An 18688-nucleotide genomic window follows, 5' to 3' on the forward strand; every position below is an offset into this window, starting at 1 on the left:
GGACACTCGGACACAGCCCACACCAGGCCCAGACCACCTCGTGCGCACACGTGGAGACGGCACACGGCGCTGGCGCTCCAGGCGCGGCCGCAGCCCACACGTGCCCGAGCGCAGGGGCCTCCCCCGGGCACCAGCTCCGGGCTCCCTGCCCGCCACGTTCCACCCTCCGCCCTGCCCGTGTCCCCGCGGAGGCGCCCGCCCTGTCGGGTCCCTAACAGGAGGGCAGCCCCGAGCAGGGACGCTCCATCGAGCGCCTAATGGCTGTTTCACGGGTCGCTGCCCCGGTGCCTGCGGGTGGCTTTCGCAGAGCTGCGGCTGCAGGTGGAAGCTGCCGGCCTCACCTCCCCAGGGAGACTGCCGTGATGACGGCGCCGTGGCAGCCAGTTAGCAGCTGTCAGGGATGTGCTGGCAGCTCTCCACATGGCTGCCCGGGAAGCCTCGGGCTCCGGGGAGAGGCAGAGACGGGACCGGAAGGAAGGAGCAGAGCGGGACTGGGGGGCGTCTGCGAGGGTCGGTGGGTGGCCTCTTCCCCCTCCAGTGCACGACGGGCAGGTCTGAGTCCCTCTAGACCCAGGGCTCCTCTTCCTCTTTCTGATGCCAAGGTCCTCCTATGCCCAGACCCTTCTGGACATGAACCCCAGGACATTTGCGTGGGTCATTTGGAGGCCAGAGGTCCTCATATCCGTCAGCATGGAGGCTGGACGGCTCAGAAGGTCGCCCAGGGGAACTTTATCCCGGGCCACACGGTGACCCTCCTTCAGGTATTTTCCCAGTGAGTCCCACAGCTAGGTCCTCCCAGATGACCACCAGGGGCAGGAGGAGGATGGAGAAGCTGGGTCTCAACAGGAGTGTCCCCGTCCCAGTGGTCAGGTCCTCTAAAGCTCCAGGAGCCTGCTGGCCCTGGTCCACTCTCCCACACTGAGCCGGGACCCACCCTGCAGACTGGACATGGGGATGCCATCCACGAGTCTCCATGCCTGGCCCGGCCTGTTCTGCTTCCCATGGACACTGCGGCCCCAGGCCACCCTGCACCCAGCTTGGGTGACGTGTGGGTTTGCTGCCCACGTCAGTCCCCCGGGCAGTCGAGGTGAGCAGGACAGAGACCACCACAGAGACCCAGCCCCGTGCAACGGGATGTCCACGGGTTGCCAGGTGAGTCCCCTGCCAGGGGGTCCCCTCCACTGCCACCCAGCGTCCAGCATGGTGGCCTCCATATGAGGGTGGGAAGTGGCCCCAGGACGACCATGTCCTGACCCCAGTGAGGGACGGGCTACTGTCTCAGAGAAGCCCGTGACCCAGTTCTTGAAACCTGGGAGCCCTGGACCTGAGACCCGGTCGTTCGAGGTTGGGGGGGGGGCTTCTCTGTTCCTCGTGTCCCTTCTCCTGGCTCCGAGGGCTTGCTAATGGGAGGCTGGACAGGGATGGCCTTCTTCTACAGAGGCCCTCCTGTGACCCTCCTGACCTGGCCCAGGACCCCTGAGGCTAGGAGCAGGGGCCGGGCCTTGGGCTTCCTGGGGCTTGGAGCAGGGACCCAACATCAGGGTTTCCTGGGGCTTGGAGCAGGGGCCTTGGGGCTTCCTGGGGCTTGGAGCAGGGACCCAACATCAGGGCTTCCTGGGGCTTGGAGCAGGGGCCTTGGGGCTTCCTGGGGCTTGGAGCAGGGGCCTTGGGCTTCCTGGGGCTTGGAGCAGGGACCTTGGGGCCTCCTGGGGCTTGGAGCAGGGGCCTTGGGGCTTCCTGGGGCTTGGAGCAGGGGCCCAGCATCCTGGCTTCCTGGGGACCCAGCACCAGGCCACTATGCACCGAAAGGCACAGCAGGGCAGGACCCCGTCCCCTGGGGTCACCTGTCACGGGGCAGGACCCCGTCCCCTGGGGTCACCTGTCACGGGGCAGGACCCCCGTCCCCTGGGGTCATCTGTCACGGGGCAGTAACCCGTCCACTGGGGTCACCTGTCACGGGGCAGGACCCCCGTCCCCTGGGGTCACCTGTCACGGGGCAGGACCCCGTCCCCTGGGGTCACCTGTCACGGGGCAGGACCCCGTCCCCTGGGGTCACCTGTCACGGGGCAGGACCCCCGTCCCCTGGGGTCATCTGTCACGGGGCAGTAACCCGTCCACTGGGGTCACCTGTCACGGGGCAGGACCCCCGTCCCCTGGGGTCACCTGGGACCCCCGTCCCCTGGGGTCACCTGTCACCGGGCAGGCGCTGCAGGACAGGATCCCTCTCCTCCCGGTCCCGGTGCCTGGCGCTGACCCGGGGCAGCTGCGCCCCGGACTCCGAAGTCCCCACACGGTGAGCCCTGGACGCGGGCGCGGTGGGCTGGTCCGGTGGCCCGGGCTGCGCGTCAGCAGAGACGCCGTTCAGTCATCCCCGTCGGCCTCTGTTTCTCTGTTCTTCTTCTTCTTCTTCTTCTTCTTCTTCTTTTTTTTTTTGTCTCCCTGAAATTGCTTTTTATTCCGGTGATGGATTTCCTTGGCGGGGAAATTGTTGGGTAATACGATAACATTTGCCTCTCGCCGCCCTCGGAGGGCGATTATGAATGTTTAATGAGGAGGACGCCGACGCGGGGACATTAGCGGCCGCTCCACCAGGGCCGCTGCGTCCGGGGAACGAGGATAAATCACGCCTCGGCCTCGCGTCGGAAATCAATTGCGCTTCCCACGGCCCCGCCGCGCCCGGCGCCTGGCAGCTAATTAATTAAGTCGCACGAGCCGGGGAGGCCGGCCTCCGCTCCGCACGCTGATGCCCAGCGCTGCACACGGGCTTCCCTCCGTCCCCGCCCGAGCCGCGACTCCTGCAGTTTGGGAAGAAAGAGGGTCAGGGCGCAGAGCAGGCCACCCTGGGTCTCCGTGGGTCCCCTGCAGCAGGTTGGGGACAGAGACGTGGTGCTGTCCTTTCCTGTCCCCGTCATCAGCTTAGAGAGGGAAGGACCCTCAGGGCCCCCACCTCGGCCTCCGGTAGGAAATGAAGCACCGATTTCTTGGCCGGGAAGATGGTCGGCTTTTCTTAGACCAGGGCCTCTGCAGGAGACCACGGCCTCTACAGGAGACCAGAGCCTCTGCAGGAGACCAGGGCCTGTACAGGTGACCACGGCCTCTACAGGAGACCAGGGCCTCTACAGGTGACCAGGGCCTCTACAGGTGACCAGGGCCTCTGCAGGAGACCAGGGCCTGTACAGGTGACCAGAGCCTCTGCAGGAGACCAGGGCCTCTACAGGAGACCACGGCCTCTACAGGAGACCAGGGCCTCTACAGGAGACCAGGGCCTGTACAGGTGACCACGGCCTCTGCAGGAGACCACGGCCTCTACAGGAGACCAGAGCCTCTGCAGGAGACCAGGGCCTCTACAGGAGACCACGGCCTCTACAGGAGACCAGGGCCTCTACAGGAGACCAGGGCCTCTACAGGTGACCAGGGCCTCTGCAGGAGACCACGGCCTCTACAGGAGACCAGAGCCTCTGCAGGAGACCAGGGCCTGTACAGGTGACCACGGCCTCTACAGGAGACCAGGGCCTCTACAGGTGATCAGGGCCTCTGCAGGAGACCAGGGCCTGTACAGGTGACCAGGGCCTCTGCAGAGCCGACCAGCATTTCAAGAGGTGCCTCCCCAGCAGATGTCCCCAGGGCTTTCAAACGATGGCTCTGTTTGCAAACACTCATCCAGGGCAGGACCCGGGTCAGGGGTGGCCTCTCCTGCCCTTGATCTGTGAGTGAGGTGGCTTTGAGCACCCTTCAGGGCTACGTGTCTGTCCACCTGATTATCTACCCACGTCTTCTACCCACCTACCTGTCCATCTGTCCATCAGCTGCTCATTCCTCGCCCTCTTCCTGTCTCATGTCAGTCAATCGCCTGTGGACGCTGCAGTCCACGTGCTGCCCAGGGTCCCGGGACCCAGCCCTCTCTGCACCTGCTGACGGGCGGCCCACCAGGGGAGCTCACCTGTGCCCGCCAGTCCCCGACCACCTGGGGCCTGGGCTCCTCCCAGCTGTCCCCGGGGAAGGGGCTACGGGCGGTGGGCTGCAAGGGCGGCCACTGGTGCCCAGGGCCAGCTCCGTTCTGCTCTCGCAGGACTGTGTCCATGCTTCCCTCAACACAGGGACCAAGTGGGACCCCGGCGGGCGACACCCAAGTCCCCTGCCCCCGTCCGGGGTCTCCCTGCCTGCTGGGTCCCTGCCCCTGGGCTGTGAGGTGCTGAGCAGCGAGCTCGCTGGTGGCTGTTCGTTGCTGTAAGAAAAACACCCGATGAGGAGAGATTAAAGGAGGAAAAGGTCGATTCTGGCTGGTGGTGTGAGGTGTCAGCCTTGTGGTCAGGGACGGTCACCAGCTGGCCCGAGAGACGCGGAGGCCCAGTTGGATATGGGAAGAGCCATGATGGACACCGCTTAGCTCCGCCCCTGCGGGGGTCCTGAGTCCTGCGCATGCGTTGACTTCACCCGCAGCCCCCTGGCGGGCTCCGAGCAGAGCTGAGTCCTGACCCCCTTGGGCAGTGGACACGAGGTGGTTGGCGCCGGGGATGGGGCCGGAGGCAGGGTCTCTGCTGCAGCCTCTGGACACCGGTTAGTCCCAGTGGGCAGCGTGGCCTCTCCTGAGTAGACCTGCAGCCACGGAGCCTGTCCATCTGTGCTGTCCACCCCGGACTGGCCGTTCTCCACCAGTGGGGGTCCTGCTTGAGGGCCTGAATGAGGGGATTCCCTAGAAACATCAAGATTGAAAAGCTGGAGTCAGTTAAGCCGGGCCCAGTGGCCCACACCGGGCCTCCCGGCTGGGGAGGCCGAGGCAGGAGGATTGCCAGGTCAAAGCCAGCCTCGGCCACAGGAGGCCCTGAGCAGCTCAGGGAGACCCAATCTCTAAATAAAATGCAAAATAGGGCTGGGGACGGGGCTCAGGGGTCGAGTTCAGTTCAATCCCTGGTACCTCCCCCCCTGAAAAGTAGCGTATTTAAGATATTATTAAAAGTATTATTTAAAGTATTAAAAATAATAGCTCCACACGTCGGTGCCCAGGTGTTGGAAAGGTTGACTGACAGCCCCACGCGTTCCCGGGAAAATCCAACTCACCCACTGGCTCCGGACACCGAGGACGACCCGAATTACCCCTTAACCATGAAATAAATTGGACCAGTCACCAGCCATAACTACGGTCCCCCAGCAAACGGAATCCGTTCCCGAGCAGCATCTACCAAACATGTCAGGAGGAAAAAAAAAGATTCCCCTATTATGCAAATCCCCCACCTGCCCGGGTTTCTAGATGTGCCATCTGTAGTGGAAGAAGAGACGCCATCTCCATCACACACCCGAGCGCGGGGGTTGCATTGAACCGAGAAATAAAGACGCTTGAAAATACCACACTTTATAAGAGAGATTTTTTTTTTTTAAATGTTAAGGGCCTAGGAATGAATTTAGCAAAAGATGTCGGGGATTTATTTATAAGGAAATAACACTTTACTTTTTTGGAAGGTGCTGTGTTCGTTTCCTGTTGGTGCGTAACAACTTATAGCCCAGAAGAATCCACATCTGCTCCCGGGGTCCCTGGGCAGCTGCAGCCTCAGGGGTTTTAAATGAGACCCCATTTTTCTTTTCTTTTTAAACCGGGGATGGAACCCAAGGGTGCTTCACCACCGAGCCACGTCCCCAGCCCTTTTTATTTTTTATTTTGAGACAGGGTCTTGCTGAGCTGCTTAGGGCCTTGCTGAGTGGCTGAGGCTGGCCTCCAACTTTCGGTCCTCCTGCCTCAGCCTCCCAAGTGGCTGGAATCACAGGTGTGCACCGTCACACATGGATGATTGTGGCTTTTCAGTGTCTCTTCACGAACTTGGTGCCGTCCCATTTCTGCCACACTGAGGAACGGGCAGAGCCAAGCTCTGCCATTTTGAGGGATGCATACTTAGGTGCCAAAACTATTTGTAATTATTTTTTAAATCAAGAAATCAAAGACGGCCCGATGCCGGGATGGTAGCCGAGGGGCTCCGTGTCTGCAAGGCGCCTCTGGGAAGGGACTTTGGGGTCGCTGGGCATGCTCCCTCCCGACCCACCCAAGAAACAAAGACAATGTCAACTATAAGCCGAGTTAGCTCTGCCTCTCTTTGCTTTGCACACGCACAACCCAGCGGTCGAGTGGCTTTTCTGAGTTTGTCCCACCTTGCCGGGCGGGGGACAAGTTCCTTGCTCACAGGTGGCAGGCGGCTTCAGAACAGGGATCCCTTCCCTTCTGAGCAACCTGAACAACTGTCCCGGTCGGTCATGACCATCCTCAGGCTGAGCCTGGGAAACCCGGGGGCCCTCCTCCGACTGCAAACGATCGCTTCCTTTTTAAGCAGAAAGTCTGGGAATTTGGTGCAAAAAAAGGGGTCTTTTTCTTCCTTTAACAAGCCCCTGAAGACCACTTTCCAGCCGTGACAGCACTTGGCTGAGTTTACAGACTCCAGGCCGACACCTCCCCCTCCACAAGTGGCCGACTGTGACCTCTGGTGACCTGACATTCCTGGCGCAGGAACGCGGGTCTCCCCGACAGATGGCTTCCATGTTCACCTAAGTGGTAGCACATGGCTCCCTGCAGCTCGGCTCTCGAAGGAGCTTCGCAGTTTATCGCCGCCGCCGGGAGGAGCCGCGCGGCAGAGTGGACCTGGGCAGCCAAGACACCGTGAATATGAAAGTCAAAAAGCACCAGAGTTCGGGGCGCGCTGGTGCCCACCTCTAGCACCCGCCCCTCGGGAGGCTGAGTTGGGAGGATCCCAAGTTGGAGGCTGGTTCAGCAACTTAGGGAGGCCCCCCGGCCACCGAGCAAGACCGTGTCTCTCCATAGAAATAAAAAGGGCTGGGGACGGGGCTCAGCGGGTAAGGGACCCTGGGTTCAGTCTCCAGTACCAAAAAAAAGTAAGATTCATCCCGGAATCAGAGGAAAGGAGAATCTTGGTGTGGATGCCGGCGCAGAAGGCGGCTCGCTCTGGGGACGAGCTGAGGCCGGAGCTGCCTGCACCCGGGACCAGAGTGGACAGCAGGTGCCCTCCCCTGACCCTCACCCTCCAGCCGCCCTGATGGCTCAGGAGGGGCCTCTGTGACACCTCCTCACGACAGCTGCGTGCACCTTGGGGCAGCAAGAGGATCCCACAGAGCCACCGGGAGGTGAGGGGGTCCCCCTGGATCCTGTGTATCTTTATCAGGCACCTGTCAGTTCGGCTGAGGCTGGAGAGAGCTGTGTGCACAGTGGAAGGCTCCCTGCACCCTGCCTGGGTCTCTGTCCCCCCTTCCCCCGCACTGAGGACACTGTGCTTCCTTTTGTCTTAACCCCCCCCCCCACCCCGTGCATCCCAGGTCCTCGGGCCACCGGGGTCTTAGAGTCCGGCTTCTGAGGAGGAGGCCCCCGGAGCCTGCAAACAGCTGCACCCTGCGCTGGGCAGACCCCGGGGCTGGGGACACTGGCACCTTCTGAGTCGCCTTCTGCACAAACCCCTGTTAATTCCCGAGCATTTGCAGCCGTGGAACCATAAGACACCTTCAGGTTGGGTTCTCTCAAGGGGCACTTCTATGTTAGGCCTTTCTGGAGAGGAGTGGGGAGTGTCTTGTGGGTCCCTGGGGCCAGGCACATGCTCACAGCCTCCTGGGATGGAGGATGGAGGGCAGCTGGGTGGGGGAGGGACCCCTGGGAGGCCACCTGTCCACCTCCCTCCACAGCCAACTGTATTCTGTCTCCCACGGAGAAGCAGGTCGTGTGTGGGCTGTGTCCACCCCTAGGTGGATCCTGTCCTTGGACTCTACCCTGTCCCTGGCCTCTCTCTGTGCTTCTGCCGCCCTGGGCTGAGCAGGTCCCTTCCGCCCCCGGGTGGCCAGTCGTGGGCTGAGTCCTCTGAAACCGTGAGTCCACCTGTAAGTCCTACTCAGGGATTGGGGCCTCAGGGACCCGAGGTTGAGTGGACCCAGGAAGCCAGGTGTCTGCGTCCTGCAGAGTCCAACAAGAGGCCGAGAGACCCACCCCAGGAAGGTGGGAAATGAGGTCCTGGGGCGGACCTGGGGTCCATGCCTTGCTGAGGCCCATCCTAGAGGGCCGGGTCCCTGGTGCCGTGGTACCTGGGGACGTCCGGGGCTCCAGACAAGGTGGCCACCTGTTGTTTTCTGCAGAGAACCGTCAGGTGTTGGCTAATGGGTCAGATTCTAGAGAAGGAAATCCGCGGTCATTAAGGGGGGGGACCGGCTTGCAGAACCCTGAAAGGTGTCCCCGACTCAGCAGCCCAGCGGCTCCTGACTGGGGGGGCCCAGGGACCCTTGAAAGGCTGCGAGCCCGGCCGAGGGGGGACCCGCTTAGCGTTGCATCAGGAGCCATAATGAGGTGGACCGGGATCCCAGGAAGAAAGGACGGGGGGAGGGGGGCGCCTGGACTGTCCAGGCCCCGCGGCAGACAGGGACTGTCCCCCGATGGTGGAGGCGACCCAGGGGGAGGGACGGCCACACGGAGGAAATGCGGGGCTCGTTTTACGGAGTGGGGGGCCACCTTGCATCTGGGGAGCGTGTCACCGTGTCCACTAAGTGACCCCTGCTCCCGGGCTTTGGTTCTTCCATTTGGTCCTTTCGGACATTGGCAGGGAGCCAAGGAGGCGCAGGAGCAGCGGCCTCCCGGGGGGGCGCGGGGCTGGGCTTTCTGTTCTGCTCCACGTGTCGTGTGGGCTGGTGGCTTCGGGGACGCTGAGCTGCGGGGGGACTGTCCTCCCCGGACTGGTGCCCTGAAGGCCGCGATGTCTCTAAACTGGGTCATTTTAGGCTGCGGGGGACTTTGGAGAGCGCGGGCGGGCTTCCAGTCATGCGCAGAAGGGGAGAGGCCTGCGCCCAGGAGCTGGCCACGACTGCGCGCTTCGAGGTTCCGTGTCCACCTTGGGCGGGGAGGACAAGGACCAGTCCTGGGAGCCGGGGCCTGGGGCACACACTTGGAACTGCAGGATCGTCCTGGGATGCGTCCACTCACAATGGCCTGGGAGGTCCCGGCCGGCTTCTCCGGGGGCGCACCGAGCGCACCGTGTGGACCCCATGGCCCCCGAGGACCCCGCAGCCGGAGGTGGCAGAGGCTCCCTGGGTGGCCCGGAGCCGCCCGAGACTGTGAAAATGGCGCAGCTCCATTAGAGTCCCGCCTCACCTCCCCGCGCCCACAGAAGGGGGCTTTTGTTAGGAGACCCCACCTCGTGGCCGCGGCTGTAAATCTCCTGAAGGGGACGTAGGCTGGCCCTGGAGGAGGGGTCAGGGGCCCTCTGCGGATTTGTGGGTCGGAGAGGAGGAGGCTCGGGGAGGGGACCCCATATTTACGAGCCGGGGGCGCTCGGTGGGTCCCCAATGGGGTGCGCGCTGACGCTCCGCCGGCTCGGGGTCCTCTGTTCCCTTCCGTGATTTATCTCTCGGCGACTGGAAGTGAAACGAGGATTTTTTTTTTTTTTCCTGAAAACGGACGCGTTTTCGTGCCAAGAAAACCAACAGGGCGCAGCCCGGGTGCCAAGGGGCCGAGGGTGGCTCATTAGCCCCGTGGCTTGTGGCCTCGTTGGGCTCCAACGGGGACGCGCAGAGAAAGCGCCAAAAATGAACACCCGGGGCGCCGCCGGGGAGCCACCCCCCTGCTCGGGTTGGACATGGGGCCTCCAGGACGTCACTCCTGGGGCCGGCCCTGCAGTGTCCACGTCCCCAGGCGGCGCGCCCGGCCTCAGCGCCCATCTGTCTAGGCCCAGAACCGCGGGGAGGGCTGGGCTCCCTGGGGCCGGTGGTGCCCTGGGGGGTTAGAAACCACCTTTCCGGACCCTGTCTATTTTAAGACCCGGGAAGTGGCTTGGGGCCTCGCTCATCTGCTGAGGCCGGCCTCCAGCTAGCCATCCCCCCGGCCTCGCCTGTCCAGGGCTGCCGGGATTACAGGCCTGAACCACTGTCTCTGTCTCTTTTTTTTGGTACCAGGAATGCCACTCAGGGGACCTTAACCGCTGAGCCACCCCCTCAGCCCTTTTCATTCTTCATTTTGGAGACAGGGCCTCGCTCAGTGGCTGAAGCTGGCCTCCGACTTGTGATCCTCCTGCCTCAGCCTCCAGAGCCACTGGGCTGACAGGTGTCCCCTCTCACGCTTGGGCCAGGATGTTGGCTCGGAGTCGGTGAGACCTGGCTCAGGGCCACTGAAGGGGAACAATCCCCTTGTCCCTTAGTGATGGAACCCACTGTTCATGCCGAGGGCTTGGGTCCCTGAGGCCAGCTCCCTGGTGGCCCTGTGTTCCCAGGGGACGCCCCAAGGCTCCTTCCCCCTCGTCGTCTCCTCCAACACATTTATAATTGAAGACGAGGCTGGACCCGGCCAGCAAGACGGAGCCCAGGAGCCAGGAGTTATTTTAAAAACCTTGGTGACTTGGGCTCAGGCACCGATCTGCAAGTGGAGGCCCACAGACGCGGCCTCCTTTCACCTCTATTTTTAACTTTTAAGGCCAGGAGACAGGACAAGATGGGAGATTAAAAAAAAAACAAACCATCGGGCCCTGAGTTGATCAGAAGGAAGACGCTCTGGGGAATTCCCGGGGGGTCCAGCCGGTGGGTCGCGGCCGCCCACGCTGGCCCTTTGGTGGAGAATCTCCCAGCGATTTCAGGGTAAAACCGGAGGCTGAGACTGTTTGCAGTCAGGGCTGCTCGGGCCCAAGGTCTGTGAATCCGGCGCCTTCTCTTCTCCCAGGGCCGTGGGCACCCAGAATTTGAGCTCCTTCTCCGCACACCGTTGCCCCCCCCCCATTTGCACAATTTTGGTTTCAGGGGAAAGGCTGCCTGTGTCGGTGTCCACCAGGCTCCAAGGGGTCAGAGAGATTTCTGAGACCCCTGCCTCTGAGGTCCAGCCACCTGCAGACCCCCGGTGGCACGTGCAGTTGAGGTCGGCAGGGACCGGAGGATGTGCCTGGGGTCCTAGTGGACCCACATCTCACGTCGGGGCAGAGGGAGAGGTGATGGGCAGGTGAGGAGGGCACCACCCGCCTCGGCTGTCAATCAAGTGTCCCCCTGGAGGGTGCGAGACCTTCTCCCAGCCCAATTGCTACCTGCACCCAGTGCAGAGGCCCCTGGGCCCGGAAACCAAGGATTTCAGGGTGACAGGTGAGGGGGCCCGGGACACGTTCCCAGGACGGAGTGTTGGTCACGTGCAGAACTGAAGGACACTGGGCCCCACAGGGCCAGATGTGGGAGCCCCGTGAAGGGGACAGGCTGGGGAGTGCCACGTCCCACCCGGCTGGGGACGGCAGGGCGTCAGACTTCCCGTGACTTGGGCTCTGTGGTGTCTCCCAGGGCCTGAGCACCCTCATCTGGGCAGCTCCGGAATCTGGACTTGTTTTCAGTGACGCTCAGAAGGTCAGCTGTGAGGGGTCAGGTGGCTGGGCCCACTCGGTGTTGGAGGGAGGGTCTTTGGAGAGGGTGTGAGCAAGGTGACGCCTGGGGCCAGCTTTTTCGTTGCTGTGACCAAAAGACCTGACAAGAACAGTCAAAGGAGGAAGAGTCTCTCTGGGGCTCACGGTGTCCGAGGTCCAGTCCCTGGTGGCCGACTCCATGGCTCTGGCCCAAGGGGAGCAGAACAAGATGGTGGCAGGGCCTGGAGGAGGAGAGCAGCTCAGGACGGGGCACCAGGGAGCAGAGAGAGCTCTGCTCACCAGGGACAGGACACAGACCCCAAAGGCACAGCCCAGGGACCCCCTCCTCCAGCCACACCCCACCTGCTGCAGTCACCACCCAGTGAGTCCATCCAAGTGGATTAATCCACTATGAGTCTCCACCCAGTGAGTCCATCCAAGTGGATTAATCCACTATGAGTCTACACCTGTCATAATCTAATCATTTCACCTCTGAGCACTGGAACATTGTCTTCTGGGCTTTGTGGGGAACACCTCGTCTTTTTCAAGGAAGGCATCTTGGCTACGAATTTCCCTCTGGAGGTGGCTTTGGCTGCACCCCATAGACATTTTCTGGGTAGGTGTCTGTGGCTATGAATTTCCCTCTCAGAACTGCTTTAGCTACCCCCAGCAGGCTTGGGTACATTCTGTTTCCCTATTCACTCGTCACAGGAAATTTTTAAAAATTGCTCCAGGGATCCACTGGTCACCAGCCACATCCCACATGTTTGGGTCATTTCCAAAATGATGCAGAATGGCCCTCTGGTTGCCTGCAGCCCCCGGGGTCCTCTGCCAATGCTCCGTCCCTACAATCTCAGCAGTGACCCTCTCTGGTTCTTCCTTGAGATCTTTGCTGGCATAAGGAGTCTCAGGTCCCGTATCTTGTGGTAGATTCTGCATTTCTGTCAACTTTTACTTATTTATCTGTTCTCTTCAGATGCACGTGGGACTAGTGCGTATGTTGACATTTCACACTTTCGTGGTGTGTCACTTCCCATTCTTGCAGTTGGACGTGACGTGGAGTTTCACAGGTGGTGAGTTCATATATGAACCTGGGAAAGCGATGTCTGAGTCATTCCACGGTGTTCCCTGTTCCCATCCCCCACCCCGTTTAATCCTGGGAACCTCCCCTCCCCCCTATTGTGAGTCAGCATCAGGGAGAACATTCAGCCTTTGTTTTTTTTTTTTTGGGGGGGATTGGCTTATTTCACTTAGCACGACTGTCTCCAGCTCCATCCATTTACTGCCAAAGGCCGTCATTGCGTTCTTCTTTAAGGCTGAGTAATATTCCACAGAGTATATGCACCATATTTTCTGTATCTATTCATCTGTTGAAGGGCACCTAGGTCGGTTCCACGGTTGAGCTATGGTGAGTTGAGCTGCTCTGCACACTGATGTGACGGTGTCCCTGTAGGGTGCCGATTTTAAGTCCTTTGGGTATAGACCAAGGCATGGGATAGCTCGGCCACATGGTGGTTCCATTACGAGTTTTCTCCTAGACGGAGCCGACCCCCTGCCCCGCACACCCGACCTGCTCCAACCCCTGCAGGATGAACCCCAGGCTGCAGGCGAGGCCCCAGGCAGCATTCGTGTGACATCGTGTGACATGGTGCAGGGGTGTGGAGAGTGCACCTTTGCACCCACCCCGGCTCATGGAAACATCAACCCTGGGAAGTCTTCAGGACATTTTTTCCTTTTTTTTCTAATTTTCCAGAGAACCCGGCCTTCCGTTGGGGGTGGCGAATGTTTGCTAAGAGAGCCCCGCTCTGTCGCTCAGGGGGACTGACAGCTTCCAAACACGGGCAGTCAGCGGGCGGTGACCCGAAGCCCTGTGGATGCTCCGACTCTAAATGAACCAGACACATGTGGATCCAATTTACTTCTTAAGGCGTGGGCTGAGAGGGCTTGGGCCCAAAGAGCGATTTGGTGCGCCATGCGCCCCGCTCATCCCCAGCATTGGAGCGACGGTTGGAGACGCCTCTCTAAACACCGGAGGCCCCAGCGGGCCCTGAGTGACAGTGGAGCGCACCGTCCCCCTTGGCTGCTGGGGAGGCCCGAGCCTCGGGTGTTAGACGTTTGCACAAGGCTCGGGGGTGACCGGTGGGTTTGGGGGCCTTGGAGAAACGGCGGGAAAGGGCAGTTCGCAGGTGGCCAGGGTGCGTTCCAGGGCTACGCACGCCTCACTTGGACCCTCTGGAGTGTACAGGTCCCTGCGCCCCAGCTTCCCCGGCCTGATGGCTGACTGGTCATGCTGGGGAGTGTCCAGAGCACGAGGCATCCAGGCTGCCCCCCAGATCACCGAGGGCTGCACCTCCCACGGCCCACGAACCTTTAGCCGGACGACAGCGACCCAGGCACCTCCGCCAGCCACCTCTCCGCGGTTTTCCGAGAGACTCAACAGACCCCGCGGCTCGGGTCGCCCAGATTCCAGTCCCCAGCCCCCTCGGGGGTCCCCGCCGTCTCACGAACGGGGGAGACGTTCAAGAGGAAAAGGGGGAGCGAGCCGTGTCACCCATGACACAAACACGTGGGTTTGTTTGTGTCAATAAGGGCTCACGGGGAGGAGCCCGGTCTATCCAGTGTCACTCTCGGTGCGCAGCGCAGCGCAGCGCGCGCCGCTGTCACGCTGTCACTCGGCGGCGGGATGAGAGCTGCGCGGGGCGGGCGGGCGCGCGTCTCTCCCGCGCTCCTAATGGCGCTTGGCACCGCTGTCAGGAAGACAGGGCTAGAGAGGAGCCGCGGACCATTAGGGATGAAGCCGCGAATGATCGGAACAAATAGGGTCTTAATCTCCCGAGAAGGCGACGTCGCCGCTGTCCCCTGCGAGGGCGGAGCAGCGGCAGAGGCGCTCTGGGGCGGGTGGCGCCTCCTCCGCCGTCGCCGCGGCTCGGCAGGGGAAGGGCCGTCGTGCGCCCCTCTGGACCCGGCAGGGAAGGGGGCACCCGGGCGCGCGGGGACTGCGCTCCGCAGAGGCCCCCAAACGCGGGCGCGGAGGACTTTGTATCCAGGAGGAAGCGGACTGGACGCTGGGCACAGACCACCCCCAATCCCCTGGTGTCCCGTGCCTGCCCCTGGCTTTGGGAAGGTCGCCTCTGAAGGGCAGGTGTGGCCTGGGGTGGGGAAGGACCGCCCCAGGGTGGCGCGCACCGCGCAGCGCCATTCACTGCCGAGTTTGGGGCCCAGGGACCCGTCGACTGGTGTCCGAGGCCTGCCTTGTGCCTTGTGAGCTGTCAATCAATCCCTGGTGCCCGGTACCACCCTCTGTGTTGAGTCCACCCTCCTGAAAAGGCTGGTGACGGGTTCTTGTGTGGTTCCTTCATAGACTCAGGTACCAACACCAGCCGCCTGTGGCGTATTTCAGACTCATTTCTTTGTGAATGTATTTTCTCGTCTCTGGAAAGTCCATACCGCGGTCAGGAGCATGGTCTGGGCCACAGGGAGCAGAACCTTTTTCCCTTTTTCATGGCTGAATAATATTCCACCACATGAATCATGGTTTCTGGATCCATTCACCCTTGGATGGACAGTTGGGTTGCTCCGTGGGCCGAGTTTCTTGCACACAGTACTTGCTCAATAAATGCACGGTGGATGGAACTCAGTTAGGAGGCAGAACAGATGCCACCTGCATCCAGTCAACCACGCGTGGATCAAGGTCCTGGGTTGTTATTTTCCTGATGGGTAAGTTTTCCCCATAGGAGCTTCTTGCCTGTTTGACGGGGCTCGGCTTCATGGCCACAGCAGACTGGAAGGTCCACTCCTGCCCTTGAGTCAGAGGGACCCTCTTGCCCCTGAGAACTGAGATTCTCTCTTTTGATGGCTTATTGAGGGCCCTCATCCTGGTCACCATTTTGTGCTTGTGAAACTTGGGCCCTGATGGCTGGCTGGACCCTGTCCTCCTCCTCGGGGGCCTGTGGTGAGCTCCTGAGAGACCGTCCTAAGGACCAGGAGACGAGGCCACTTCAATTCTAGTGTGTGTGTGGGGGGTCTGTCGAGTTCAGAGACTGAATTGGCGGTTGCCGATCCCTTCATGGTTTACGCGCTTCCAAAGAGGCGATGTTAACTGATAATCAAAGGCGTGAAAACTGATAATTCTGCCTTCGTCCCGAGAGTTAAGAGGCAGAAGCCACCCGAGCATCCACCCACAGAGGGCCACATAAACGGAACACGGTCCCTCCACACGATGGAATGCTACGCAGCCAAGAAAAAGGGATGGGGCTCTGACACGTGCTACCGTGTGGGTGAGCCTGGGGCACGTCATGCTCGGTGACACAAGCCAGCTCCAAAAGGCCAGTGACATAGGACTCCATTTACACGTGGTCCCTAAAGCTGTGAAAATCCCTGAGACAGAAAGTGGGATGGGGTGGGGTGCCGGTGGCTGGAGGGAACGGAATGGGGGGAGAAGACGGGAGGTTTGGTGGCCTCTGACCATCCTGCGCCCAAGGGGAGGGTCCAGCTGGTTTCCCTTCCCTGTGAGGACCGCTGGGCTGGGGTGGCGGCAGCGTCCACTCCCTCCGATTCTGATCTGTTGTTTGTACCATTTGCAGGAACGGCCACTGGGGGCTGCTCAACCAGGGAGCTGCCCCGGGGACCAGGCAGCTCAGGACAGCACCCGACCTCCGGGCCCCGGGGAGCCGAGCCTCCGGCCTCCGCGGAGCCGCTGGATCCTGCGCTGGGGACACGGATCTCCCCGCGTCCACCTGACGTTCAGGTTTCTGAGGTTGCACCAGATGATGGGCCTGCACGGAATCTCCGCTGTCCCTGTCCAGTCCCCTCAGCAATGAGGGTCTGAAGAGGAAAGTCCCACGTCCCTTCTCGTCCTCTTACACCAGAACAGTGCGTCTGCACTCACAGAACTACCCGGTAAGGGGTGGTCCAGGGGGCCCCGGGACGTCACAAATGGTCAGCGTCCTGGTGGGCCACACAGTAAAATCACGGAACCCTGCATTCCATCACCAAAGCCTCAAAGCAAACCCGTGACACCCCGCCTGGTGGGCCTCGTCCAATCAGGTGAAGGTCCTGGGGTCCACAAAGCGGGGAGAGGGATGACCTCCAGGCGTGACCGGGCAGAGCAGCTGCTCCCTGGGTCTGCAGCCTGTGTCTACCATCGTGTGACCCGACCTCCTCTGCAGCTCGGTCTGACGTACTGGTGGCCCCGGGAGGCTATTCCAAGCAGGGTGCCCCCTTCCAAGTGGCCGCGTCTCCTGTCCCCGGTGCAGGAAGGCGACGCGCCCCGCCTGTCCGCTCCCGGGAGTGGACGGAGCCGGCCCAGCGCACACAACCGACCTCTGAGACTTCCTCCCTGGGGCTCAGAAGTGCCATGGAAACTCTGGAGTCCCCGGGTGTCGGCCGACCTGGACGCGAGGGCAGACTTTTGAACCCGTAATGTGTCCCGTGACCCAGGGGACACCTCCTCCCCCCTAGCAGGGCCGGCCCCGGGTCGGTTCAATGGCCCTTGTCCCCACCAACCTCGTTAGTCACCTGGCAGGACGGGGAGTCGCCTAGGGCCACCAGTGCCCTCCCTTATTAATATACATCAGCGCCCTGGGCCGGTCCCCTTCCCAGCCCTTATTGTGACACATCGGGCTCCTTTGTTCCTCAATATGGTGCTGATGCCGTTAAAGAACCCGTGTCACTTCTCGTTAGGGGGACGGAGCCGACCAGGATGGATGGAGCTCTCCACCTAATGCTGTTATCCCGAACCGGGTTGGTTTGTTTAATGAACGGAATGTCACATCGAATCTCCCTTCCGCTGATGTCCGCACCCGCCGGGCGGGCCACATGTCGGGGGCAGGTTTCGGTGCCAAGCCGGGGAGGGAGGGAGGGGGACTGTGCCGGATGCACTCATTTAATTTTCATGCCATCCCCCCAGTAAAGGCTGCTCCGTCTCCACACAGGCTCCGGCCTGTTCTTTTTTAATCTCTCATTTGTCAGCACATGTCCTGGGTGGCCAGGGCCCGGCGCCGGCTGACCGGTGGACACGGTGGTGGACAGGGGCTTCTGAGAGCCATCGTCCAGGCCCCCAGGTCGGAGTCTGGTGCATGGAGAAGATGCCCAGGGGACAGCTCCTTCCCAGGCCCCCGGAGAGTGGGTGCGTTTTTGCGCGGGGGCAGCCTCGGTGCGCCCTGCATTGCGCGCGCGCAGCGAGCGCGCCCAGACCCCAGGAGCGCGTGGCTGTGAGGGCGCGCGGGGGAGAGAGACAAGACCCAGTTGCGAGACTGTGCAGCAATTAAAAATAATTGGGAAGCGCGCTCGGAGGAGCCCTGGCGAGGATGCCAGGCGCGATATAATGATGTTCCATTAGACATGCGGGCCGCCGTGCGCTCCGTATGGCACCGGGAATTAAAGAGGAGCCTAACGGGGAGAGGAGAGCGAGGACATTCAAAAACAGCCCGGCCAGGACGGGCGTCGCGATGAGCGGCCACTTCATTAGCTAATTGATTTCTTATTAGTTACAGGGGGGAAGCCCTGGTTAGGGGGCCCTGCACGCGTAATTAGCAGCATTTACACAATTAACTGGTGGCTCATTTTGGAGCCTCGCACGCCTGCCATCGACCAGCGGCTGTCTCGCTCTGGGCCATGGGACTCTGTTTTATGTTATTTTATTATTTTTTTTCTCCTCCCCGTTTGCTAATATTGGCTTAACCTTCCCATCAGACATTCTCTCCCCCCCAGGGCGGCTCCGGATTTAATCACCGTGTTAAATGCAGCCACATGGGTGACGTCACCCCGGCTGAGTCCCCCGGGGGACCGTGGAGGGGGGCTGCTCTTTCTCTCCACGGCTGAGGCTGCGGCTGCTGCTGCTGCGGTCGGTGGGTGCCGTGGAGCCCGCACCCGGTGCTGGGGGGAATGGGCTTCGCAAGACACGGCACCCCCCACCCCACATCCGAGGCTCTTGGGCTTGTGTTTTGCAACTGGCCAAAGAAAAGCAGGTGCAAACCCTACTCCCGGCTTCCTTGACGGGAACCAAGCCGCTGGCGACCTCAGCTGCATGGACCAGGCTGTGCACCCAGAGGCAGGGCAGATGGAGGTGCCTGCCCCCCATCCCCCAGTTATGGACTGACTTGGGACACTCCTTTCACCTCCCTCCATCCCCAATGCCATTCCCCTTCCTCTACTTCTCTGACCTCCTTTCTATTTCCATGATATCCCACCTGCCCCTTTTTTAAAAAAAAAAAAAAACAAACTTATTTCTCCCTCACTTCTGCATAGGTGAGAAAATATTTGACACTAGGTTTCTGAGTCTGGATTATTTCCTTTATTATAATAGTCTGCAGGTCCCTCCATTAACCAGCAAATGACGTAACTTCATTCTT

The sequence above is a fragment of the Spermophilus citellus genome, assembly GCF_964194105.1.
Source record: "Spermophilus citellus genome assembly, chromosome: X".
Lineage (NCBI taxonomy): Eukaryota > Metazoa > Chordata > Mammalia > Rodentia > Sciuridae > Spermophilus > Spermophilus citellus.